This window comes from Periplaneta americana, chromosome 9 (assembly GCF_040183065.1).
Source record: "Periplaneta americana isolate PAMFEO1 chromosome 9, P.americana_PAMFEO1_priV1, whole genome shotgun sequence".
Lineage (NCBI taxonomy): Eukaryota > Metazoa > Arthropoda > Insecta > Blattodea > Blattidae > Periplaneta > Periplaneta americana.
The window spans coordinates 64236759-64248856 of NC_091125.1; the positions used below are offsets into that span (position 1 = coordinate 64236759).

General features: G+C 34.5%; 6 non-coding genes across 6 annotated transcripts; all 6 read right to left on the reverse strand.

The window, feature by feature from the left end:
* Positions 1-10148: 10148 nt before the first annotated feature.
* Positions 10149-10220, reverse strand: TRNAG-UCC (transfer RNA glycine (anticodon UCC)). Its single transcript has one exon. It is a non-coding gene; the product is annotated as a tRNA-Gly (tRNA).
* Positions 10221-10577: 357 nt separating this feature from the next.
* TRNAG-UCC (transfer RNA glycine (anticodon UCC)) lies at positions 10578-10649 on the reverse strand. The gene has a single exon. It is a non-coding gene; the product is annotated as a tRNA-Gly (tRNA).
* Positions 10650-10863: 214 nt separating this feature from the next.
* On the reverse strand, positions 10864-10935 carry TRNAG-UCC (transfer RNA glycine (anticodon UCC)). Its single transcript has one exon. It is a non-coding gene; the product is annotated as a tRNA-Gly (tRNA).
* A 358-nt stretch (positions 10936-11293) lies between these two features.
* Positions 11294-11365, reverse strand: TRNAG-UCC (transfer RNA glycine (anticodon UCC)). The gene has a single exon. It is a non-coding gene; the product is annotated as a tRNA-Gly (tRNA).
* Positions 11366-11579: 214 nt separating this feature from the next.
* TRNAG-UCC (transfer RNA glycine (anticodon UCC)) lies at positions 11580-11651 on the reverse strand. The gene has a single exon. It is a non-coding gene; the product is annotated as a tRNA-Gly (tRNA).
* A 358-nt stretch (positions 11652-12009) lies between these two features.
* Positions 12010-12081, reverse strand: TRNAG-UCC (transfer RNA glycine (anticodon UCC)). Its single transcript has one exon. It is a non-coding gene; the product is annotated as a tRNA-Gly (tRNA).
* Between the last annotated feature and the right edge of the window lie 17 nt (positions 12082-12098).

Sequence of the window (12098 nt, forward strand, 5' to 3'; positions counted from 1 at the left end):
GAATACAATAAATGAAATGAAAGAATGAAATACAGAACCAATTTTAAGTATTTGCTTTCAGAATAAGATACATTATTATTCAAAACAATGCCTAAACTACACATAGAGATTGGATATAATATGCTATAAAAAATTAGTTACCGGTATTGTTTATGTTGATTGGCAGAATGCAAATGTATGGGATGACTATGAGAAGATAGTATGACAAATTAAACCTGCAATGAACGTAAGATTTCAGTAGTCGCATACGAGTAATAATGACAAAGATGATAAGAAAGAAGTTCGTCTGGTAGATGTGTTTTAATTAATTTTTATATAATATAAGTATGTTATATTGCACACATGTGACATGTACGCACGCACACACACACATACACACACAAGTTAACATTTGTAAAATTAGGACCAATGGCATATTTCCTTCCATGTTCAAGTTCAAATTTATTCAAATTCAAATTTATTCACAATTTACAATTGAAATGGTACATATGAATAGATATCCGAAATGAGCATATGCTCGTGCTTGGGTACAGTCCAGTAGAGTCTACTTTGTTAAAGAATATTAAAATTGTGATGCACATTTGTGTATTAAAAATTTAATACAAATGAGACTGCTCCTTCTATTCCACCTCTTCCTTCTCAATCTTATTTTTTTGTGTGATAGCAAATTAAAAATTTCAAAACTCACTAACTGTCTGAGGTTACCATTCTTCATATTTCTCTAGACTAATCAAGTTATTATTTTGTACAGTTAAACGTTACAAAACTACATTATCTGAACTATTAAATGACACCGAAAACAGAAGATCGATAATTTTGGACTTCGGATTTTTCACTTGGACTCTTCAACAAATAAATTTATCTGACAAATGCACTTGAATTTAAATGAATTGGCATGGGAGAGGGGGATTTTGACAACCTTTACCTGCGACCTAAAAGAACTAAACATACATCTGAATTGAAATGTAGGCATATTTTTTCCTTCAGGAATAATATTATTTCGTTTGAAACTCTCATGCGAAAATTACACAGAAATGGTTACTAATTCAGAATTGGTTGAGATGAGTTTCCTCTTGATATTCTTAATGCGAATATGAAAGAATTTCAAATGAACAGAGGCTATTAGGGTTGCCAGATGTCCTAATATGGCAGGACATTCCCGATTTTCAGGAAATTTTCCCGTGTACTGCTCATACCCATTACGGAATGCAGAATGTCCCGCTTTTCAAGATATTACCAATTCCTAATCTGAATTGAAATTCGCACATGACGCGAAACAAATGCATCACATACCGTGTTCAGACTTGAGGGATATGCAAATTTAATAGAATACTCTCCTACCACTTCAAGTTCTTATTTTGATAGGCTATGTATATTCATTCATTCATTTGGTGTTCTGCCCAAGAGCAGGTTTTTCATTGCAAACCCAGCTTTCTCCAATATTTCATATTTTCTGCCTTCCTCTTTGTTTCCTCATATAATCCATATCTTAATGTCATTTATCATCTGATATCTGCTTCTATCCCGAACTCTTCTTCCATTCACCATTCCTCCAGTGCATGCTTCAGTAGGCAGCCATTGACCCAACCAAATCCTTTTCCTTTTCTTGATCAGTTTCAGCATCATTCTTTCTTCACTCACTCTTTCCAACACAGCTTCATTTCTTATTCTGTCTGTCCACTTCACACGTTCAATTCTTCTCCATATCCACATATTCTTTAAATTGTCCTATACATACATAGGCTACACTCTATTAATTTTCCGTTATTATTATTATTATTATTATTATTATTATTATTATTATTATTATTATTATTATTAAGTAGCTTGTACATCAACTGCAGTAAAATGTCCCTCTTTGATATTTTAAAAAAATCTGACAATTCTAGTGGCTATATCCACACAAATGTTTCATACCATTAATTTTTATCTATGAAAGTTACACAGAAGTTTCGAAACGAAATATATATAACAAAAGCCATAAAGTTAACTATTTAGAAGGTACCAGTAGAGAAAAGAGTAGCACGTGTCTTACAAGTTGATTTACTCGAAGTATCAGCATTTTGGTAGATAAGTAATTTTCACAACTCTTAATTCTAAGTTTGTTGGTTCAATTTCTGTCATTTTTTTTTTTTCCTATATTTTTCTTTTTTAGTATATGAAATATTTCTCTTCTATTCGGTAGTCCTACCGAAATTTGGATTTTGCAAGTAAGTTTATACGATTAAAAATATAATTAGGCCTACGTATATCGTAGGTCGATATAGTGTATCACACTGTGAAACATGTTGATTTCACGATATTATTTTGTACTTTATTACTTTTATGAGGTCGCTCATAGCGTTATGGTTGAAGTATAACGCTGCGGGTTCGTTTCCAAATGGTGTCATGGATTTTCTTAATTCCTTTCGACCACACTATGACCCGGGGTTTAATAAACCTCTAACAGGAGTACGAGTGGAGGGGTATTTCGTGAGGGTAAAAGTGGCGGACACGTAGGACTGACATCCTTACTGCCATTAGTACCGTTTGTCTGTAAAGATGAGAGCCTTAACCTCCTGCCAACCTCTGGGCCGATTTGATCTCTAATGGTGTTGACTTTTTATTACTTTATAGCATGAATAATTAACTCATGTATGGCATAGATATAGTGATAAAATATTTGTTATGTTTAAACATGTTTTATAGCAATCTGCAATTATTGTTCAATTCACTCAAATATACGTAACTTGTATATTGAGCTTCAAATTATTTCTGTTACGTCAGTGACAGATCTTGAAGGATTAGGTTGGATGTAAGATAAGTAGTAGCTGCCACCAAATAATTATCTGAAAGAGTTCAAGAGTTTGCGAAAGCATTCTTATGGTTGTCTCGCCATCTTCCCAGAGGATAGGTCTAGTCAGAAAAGAAAAAAAAATGTAGTCATTTTATTTGCTGCATAAGTTATATAATGACTTGTTTCTTTCTCATAAGGGTCTCCCCACCATTCAGTTGGACGTCCTGGATTTTTACTTCATCTAGGGTATTTTAAATCTTGTTTTGGAATTCTTCATAGGTGACCCATTGCGCGAAAAGGGACCTAAAGTCGTAAAAGGAAATTTTACAGGTGAACAAAATAACGAATTTGCAGTGTAAAAACTGCATTTTTATGTTTCGACTTCTTGCGCTACCTGCAGGCTTTTTTTTTTTCATACTAAACTAGGACGTAGTTTTACACAGTGCTTCTTAAATACTTAAATCTTTCTTATAGCTGCTAAGAAAACTAATGAAAACTTTAATAATTGTATTTTTCTCGAAAAGTACATAATGTAATATCAACATTCAATAAGTAATATATTAAAAACTATAGCACCTAGAACCATGAATTTTTTTAATGCTCAGTATGTCATCCTCTTTTTGAAAATTTAAATTTGGAAATTGAAAAATCCGACTTTAGGTCCCATTTCCTGCAGTTAGTCATACATTTAAAATTCGCTTGATTTTGTTCTAATTTATTTTACCTGATATGATATTAAGATCATATTTGGTTTTTATTATACAGAGCGCTCAACTCAGCTCTAGGCCGGAAACAGGTGCATCAGACATATACTTGCATGGCCGATAAAGACTTCGTCATTATCGATCAGTAACCTCCCGAGTATTTTTACTCATATAACTTTGATTAATAATATGTATTCAAGAAGTTATTCAAAATGGTATCCATCTGCATTCACACATTCTTGACATTTTTTGATAAAACTATTACTTATACCTTAAAAACCTTAAAATATAGCATACACAGGATTAATCTCTCGCACTATAGGCGAAATTAGAGACAATAGCCTATAATAAGAGAAATTTCAAGTGTTACTGAAATAGAATAACGATTACATCAAAAGATGTTTTACCTCTGATTCAGTTTCTGGTTGACATGTGCATATGTTATCATGTAGTAAGCTTATATTTCACTTCACGATATATGTCAGAGGAAGAACATTAATTGTTTGTATAAATCTGAAGTGTGAATAGTGTAATATATTATATACTAGTCAGCGATGTGTGCAATGAAGAGGGTAAGGAACTGGCCGCCCTACCTCATAATCTCCTGACTTAGTTGCCTAATGAGTGATTCTTATTGGTATCACATATAAGGTTCGAACCTGTCTTCGGACAGTTGACTAAATAACAACAAACGATGTCGAAAATGTGTGGAAGCAGACCATTTTCAACAACACGGGTTAGTATTCATTATGAAAGAAAGGTATAATTATTGTGTGCATGTTTTTAATAATCGAAGTTATATGAGTAAAAATATGTTGGAAGTTATGGACCAATAATGACTCAATCTACTGTACGTCGGCCATACAAACATGTTTGATGCGAGCTTTCTCGGACGAAAGCTGAGCTGAACGCTCTGTATCATTCCGTAGGTCTACTTTAAGAATGTTATTTGAATTCTACTTAGGTCTCTTTTTAGTTTTGGTTATTATGTGTTTTTTAGCCTTGCGTTAATGTACGAGTAACTTATTACAATAATATGTTGTCTTAACTTCACAAAATCTTAATCAAGTTTCTTTGCTTGTTCTTTTCTTAAGGTGTTCGGAATAGTGCCTCCATTATTCATTGTTTTTATACTGTATATATTTTGAGATACAACATTGTTTCGTTCATCATAAATCATAAACCAGATATCGAAAATGAAATACTTGTTATAGATACTCATTTTATACAGGGTGATTCACGAGGATTTACCTCCACTTACGGAGCTTATTTCCGAAGACATTTTGAACAAAAAGTGTCATATAAACATGTGTCCTAATCTAAATCTTTTCAGAGTTACACTAATTTGAAGTTGTTAGTAAAATGCCATTTTTTTTAGTTTTAAGGATAAAAGTATATTACAAATAGAGAATGAACTATTCAGAAGTATCATTTCTTTAATTGGCTAGTGTTCTGAAGCTAAAAATGTATTGTTAATTGCTTTGCACAGATTTTGTTTGTCAATTTTTAACTAAAAATGACATCATTCTTACGCACTTATCACAAAAATTGTTACAAATCATACGACTTTAAGAACTTGATTCTTTACAGTTTATGCATCCCAATGTACAGTCTTGAAGAATTTACAAGAGTGGCGTGATTTATAACAATTATTGTGATAAATGCGCAAGAAAAATGTAATTTTGTAGTTAAAATCGGAAAAAAAATTCTGTACGAAGCAACTATGAAATTCACAACACATGTTTAGTTTCAGAATACTAGTTAATTAAAGAAATTACACTCCTGAATAGTTCATTCTTTATCTGTAATATTTTTTACCCTTAAAATTATATAGGCCTAATAATGGTATTTGATAAACAACTTCAAATTTTTGTAACTGAAAATATTGAGATTAGGACACATGTTTATATGACTTTTTTGCTCAGAATGTCTTCAGAAAAAAGTTCCGTAAGTAACGGCAAATCCTTGTGAATCATCCTATATAACAATCTTCGTTTTCATAGGATATTTTTCTTTAATTGTCATTTTGGTTTCTGTAGGCAAAATATACTCGAACATTTTGTAATTTGTATAATATACATATTATTCGTATTTCACTTAACTGAGTAAAGTTCTACACAAAAATGAACGATCACGATAGTGAACTCATGTGTTGTCTTCGGTTACCTTTTAATATCCAGGCTTGGTAGTAATACTGACCTTGTGTATGTATTCTTATACGAGTCACTTATCGTTTGTAAGTCATTAAATTCTATAGAGAATCTTTCATCGACAAATGGCTACAAATCTGCAAGCAACAAGCTTCGAATTTTAAGATAATGGAAGCTCAAGATTTGATGCCTATAGAGGAAACATGTTTACGTGCTTTCGATTTGTTACCTTTCCTGCCAACACACAAGGGTTATATTTTATGGCCTTTTCTAGGAGAATGGAAACTTCAAAACTATTAAATTAATTCTTCTCTGTTTGAAGTTGGACCGAGTCTGACAGCAATACAATTTATTTGTTTAAGTATCAATTAAAACTGCCGGCTTCACATTACGAAAGAATATAAGAAGCAACATACAATGAACTTAGTTCGTATTCCTGACACGAAGCGTTGCTAGTCCTGTACAACCACGACTTGATTCACCTTCAATTGTTTCGCCGCCGACTTAGAAACTCATGAAAGCTCCCATCCGCCGGATAATAATTATTATCTGGATATTCTTGATGTGGTGACATCGTTTGATAATTTTACCGCTGCGCTGGTTAGATGGTCTCTTATTATGATCGTTTATTTTCATATATATATAACCGAGAAGTACGAAATATAGGCAGAGAAAATTAAAATTGAGTCAATAAATGTGTTACAGATAGTTCTTACAGTGAGATTATAATATAATAAAAAGAGATAAAATGTATGTTGTATTTTTCGGTATAAAATATCATCATCATCATCATCATCATCATCATCATCATCATCATCATCATCATCATCATCATCATCATCATCATCATTCTGTCAAGTACTAGTCCCAAAAGAACTGTTACGGCCTGAAAAAGCGATTTTCTTGCCATCTTTTCATAGGTCGATCAAGTGACCGTTTCCCATTTGAACGATACTTCATTATTGCCTTAGGGATCCTGGATGAAACCATTCTTGAGACGTGTTCCTTCCAGTTTAACTGATATCTGGAGATATGGTCCAGCATTGATGACACATTAAGTTCTTGAAGGATATCTTCATTTTTCTTTCGATCCCATTTAGTGTAGCCAGCTGTTCGGCGCATGAATCTCAACTCGCAAGCTGTTAGTCTGCTTTCATTCGGTATGAAATATAACTACTATATCTCTCAGTTTTCCTTTTCTCTTTGAAGCTACTGAATACATTTTTATTAAATATTTGTCAATGGGTCATTTTAGTTGATAGTGTATACAAATTACATTTTAGAACTTCATTTGAAGACTAGTGGTGCAGCTGGAGCCAGCAGTCTCTATAAACTTTATAAAAACAGAAAATTCCTTCGGAATATGACAGGTCACTAACAACACAAACAATAAAAACAACTTTACATTTTGGGCTTTCTGGAACCTATTACATCTCTTTTTCATTCTTTTATCTTCTCCTGGGTCATCCCAACTTTTTTTCAACCTGACTCTATGTTGCTCATTATTTTCTTCAGTAGACACCGTAATTCTAGTTTTAATGTAATTTTATTTTTTTATATTATTGAAGTAATTATGAAAATTAGTAAAAAGATTTCTGATTTACGAGTAAATTGCAATAAAATCTTGTATTGAAACATTTTCGGAAAACTGTTGTAGATTGTAACAGATCTACGCCAAAATGAATGAATGAATTATTTTAGAATAGCAAAATATCTTCAGCTCTGAAAAAATACAGTGCAAATCTCAGATCCTAAATTTCTTGGGATAAATATTGTAAAATGTAAAATACTTACATACAAATTAATGTTATCTATCTATATATGAGGTGTCTAGAACCAAAGTCAGCTATCTCCAATTTGGAAAATTTTGGAGTATAAGCAAAAAGTATTAGAGACGTTTAAGGAACGAAAATTTGAACAATAACTATTTGTATGTGTATATTGAACACCAGAAAAATAGTTTTGAATAATATTTATACTTTAAAGCTACTGTGGAACAAGGTAATAAAACTTTTCATTTGGAGATTTCTGTTTTTGTATCTCCTATGTGGATTTTGCTGTTCTTGTATTTGAGATGAGGAAGATTGCCAGGTTTATAGCAGAGTTCTAAATTTATTTCTAGGCCTGAAATTTAAATTTGGATTACAGAAATAATATTATTGACATAACAAGATATACTCGCAAATTAGTTTTTCATTTCTGGCAAGCTTAAGGAATTACAGATATGAAGAAACTGATAGAGATGAGTTATAAGGTCGTAACAGGTCAACAGTGGCCTAAAAACTTTATAATGATAATAATGATGATGATGATGATTATGATGATGATTCATTTTATTTTAGTTGGTTATTTAATGACGCTGTATCAACTACTAGGTTATTTAGCGTCGATGAGATTGGTGATAGCGAGATGATGCCGAGGATTCGCCAGAGATTACCTTGTATTCACATTACGGTGGAGGAAAACCTCGGAAAAAACCCAACCAGGTAATCAGCCCAAGCGGGAATCGAACCCGCGCCCGAATGCAACTTCAGACCGGCAGGCAAGCGCCTTAACCGACTGAGCCACGCCGGTGGCTGCTGCTGCTGCTGCTGCTGCTGCTGCTGCTGCTGCTGCTGCTGCTGCTGCTGCTGCTGATGATGATGATGATGATGATGCATGAAGCCTGACCATATAATAATCATAATAAAGTACTTAGCCTATACTGTATGTTTAAGTGGTGCATAACATGTTAATTAAATTATCACTGATTATTATTATTCCATTTCTTCTTCGCCTACTGAATACTGGTACCTAATTTTGTACTATTTTGCGTCATATTTCAGTATATATATATACTGTATATGTGTGTGTGTTTTAAGCACTAAATCTTTTTTATTAAGAAGTTTTCGTTAGGCTATGGAATACTGTATATCGATGATGTTCGGGTAAAAGGGATGAAGTCATTTTTTGTGTAAATGGAGTTTTTTTTACCAGGTGAATGTGAATACACAAGTTAAATTCTACAAGTTGATGTGAAAAAAAAACAAGAGAATACTAGAATTTGATATGTTTTATTTGTGTAGAAAATTATTTGCAATAAGAATCAGAAGTTTAATGTATTTGTCTATATAGAAATTATTGCAAGAAAAAAAGAGTTTTTGGAACAATTTTGATTATTAGTCAATTTAACCAAGAAATCAATGTAACGAATATAACGCATAAAAACGTTTCTGTATACTTTTGCTTGTGGTATTTCTGATTGTGTTTTATTTGATTGAATTGGCATTAAAAACAACAGGAATAGTATTGATATGAGCAATATGAGAAAGGATGAGCCGCCGATTAACAAGGTTGATATTTTCTTACAAAATACCGGTAAGCAATGTATGTATAAAGAACAATATTAACTCAACAATAATTTCTAAAGTTGAATTCTACAACTGTGAAATGTTCATTCATTCATTCATTCATTGTGCTGTGTCCAAGGGCAGGTCTTTCATTGCAAACCCAGCATTCTCCAGTCTTTCATATTTTCTGCCTTCCTCTTAGTTTCCGAATATGCTCCATATGAATTCTCTAGATCCAAAACTCCCTAAAGAGCATTTTGTTCATAATTACCCACATATTGCTTGCTAAGAATGAATTCTAATAGTTGGAGGGTCTGATGCCAGAGTGAACCAACTACAAAATTCGAGTTTTTCTATTTTCTGTTGAATTACATTGTCATATGCCAGAAAAGACTATTGTACATAGTAAACTCATTGGAGAAGGGAATATTGTTATGTTAGCATTCTTACAAATTAAGTAAGTTCACTTTTTTGTATTGCCAAAGTGAACCAAGTCTGAAAGAAAATGATGTCGTCATCTGACATAGTTCCCGCCAAGAGAAGATTGTTACTTGAAAATAATAGTGACACAGACTTTGAAGGTGGTTCAAATGATGAATATGTTCCAGAAAGTAGTGTATCAAGCAATGGAGATATGTATTTCACTTCATCTTTTCAAAACAAAATTGCAATTTTATCTCATATAAAAGTTAGTCATATTAATGAGTGTTTTGTATGTCAGATTGAACTACATTTTTCTGTGAGTGGCTCTATATGTTGAGCCAACTTCAAACTATCACAGTTTTTGACTCCAAGCCTTTTCCATATTGAGGTATGTTATTTTTAATACATAGGCCTATAATTAATACCAGGAGGCTAGGTAGATGTACTTCGTTCACTCTGTCGTCGATATAGATATTCAGGCTTCATGCTTTCATAATAAAAACGACATTTGCGATGGCCGGGAATCGAACCAAAATGAACTGCTTAGAAGACAACTATGTTTACATTTGCACCACTATCGCACGTTACTTCCAGCTGTTTTATGCTCAGTGCTGGATGAATGGAAGAGAAGGCCTTACGGCCTTAACTCTGCCAGATAAAATAAATAAATAAATAAATAATAATAATAATAATAATAATAATAATAATTATTATTATTATTATTATAGATATTCAGCCTTGATGCTTCCATAATAAAAACGACACTTGCGATGGCCGGGAATCGAACCCGGATCAACTGCTTGGAAGGCAACTATGCTTACCATTACACCACCATCGCATGTTGAGCATCAGCTGTCGATATACGACGTAGATGTGTAGGATTTATGCATTCATAATAAAAACAACACTTGCGATGGCCGGGAACCGAACCCGGATCAACTGCTTGGAAGGTAACTATGCTTACCATTACACCACCATCGCATGTTGAACACCAGCCGTCGATATCCGAAGTAGATGTTTAGGATTTATGCTTTCATAATAAAAACGACACTTGCGATGGGCGGGAATCGAACCCGGATCAACTGCTTGGAAGGCAACTTTGCTTACTATTACACCACCATCGCGCGTTGAGTATTAACTGTCGACACCCGATGTCGATGTTTAGGATTTATGCATTCATAATAAAAACGACACTTGCGATGGCCGGGAATCGAACCCGGATCAACTGCTTGGAAGGCAACTATGCTTACCATTACACCACCATCGCATGTTGAGAACCAGCCGTCGATATCCGAAGTAGATGTTTAGGATTTATGCTTTCATAATAAAAACGACACTTGCGATGGGCGGGAATCGAACCCGGATCAACTGCTTGGAAGGCAACTTTGCTTACTATTACACCACCATCGCGCGTTGAGTATTAACTGTCGATACCCGATGTAGATGTTTAGGATTTATGCATTCATAATAAAAACGACACTTGCGATGGCCGGGAATCGAACCCGGATCAACTGCTTGGAAGGCAACTATGCTTACCATTACACCACCGTCGCATGTTGAGCATCAACCGTCGATATCCGACGTAGATGTTTAGGATTTATGTTTTCATAATAAAAAACGACACTTGCGATGTCCGCGAATCGAACCCGGATCAACTGCTTGGAAGGTAACTATGCTTACCATTACACCACCATCGCATGTTGAGCACCAGCCATCGATACCCGCTGTAGATGTTTAGGATTTATGCTTTCATAATAAAAATGAGACTTGCGATGACCGGTTATCGAACCCGGATTAACTGCTTGGAAGGCAACTTTGCTTACCATTACACCACCATTGCGCGTTGAGTATTAACTGTCGATACCCGATGCAGATGTTTAGGATTTATGCTTTCATAATAAAAACGACACTTGTGATGGCCGGGAATCGAACCCGGATCAACTGCTCGGAAGGCAACTATGCTTACCATTACACCACCATCGCATATTGAGCATCAGCCGTCGATATCCGACGTAGATGTTTAGGATTTATGCTTTCATAATAAAAACAACACTTGCGATGGCCGGGAATCGAACCCGGATCAACTGCTCGGAAGGCAACTTTGCTTACTATTACACCACCATCGCGCGTTGAGTATTAACTGTCGATACCCGATGTAGATGTTTAGGATTTATGCATTCATAATAAAAACGACACTTGCGATGGCCGGGAATCGAACCCGGATCAACTGCTTGGAAGGCAACTATGCTTACCATTACACCACCGTCGCATGTTGAGCATCAACCGTCGATATCCGACGTAGATGTTTAGGATTTATGTTTTCATAATAAAAAACGACACTTGCGATGTCCGCGAATCGAACCCGGATCAACTGCTTGGAAGGTAACTATGCTTACCATTACACCACCATCGCATGTTGAGCACCAGCCATCGATACCCGCTGTAGATGTTTAGGATTTATGCTTTCATAATAAAAATGAGACTTGCGATGACCGGTTATCGAACCCGGATTAACTGCTTGGAAGGCAACTTTGCTTACCATTACACCACCATTGCGCGTTGAGTATTAACTGTCGATACCCGATGCAGATGTTTAGGATTTATGCTTTCATAATAAAAACGACACTTGTGATGGCCGGGAATCGAACCCGGATCAACTGCTCGGAAGGCAACTATGCTTACCATTACACCACCATCGCATATTGAGCATCAGCCG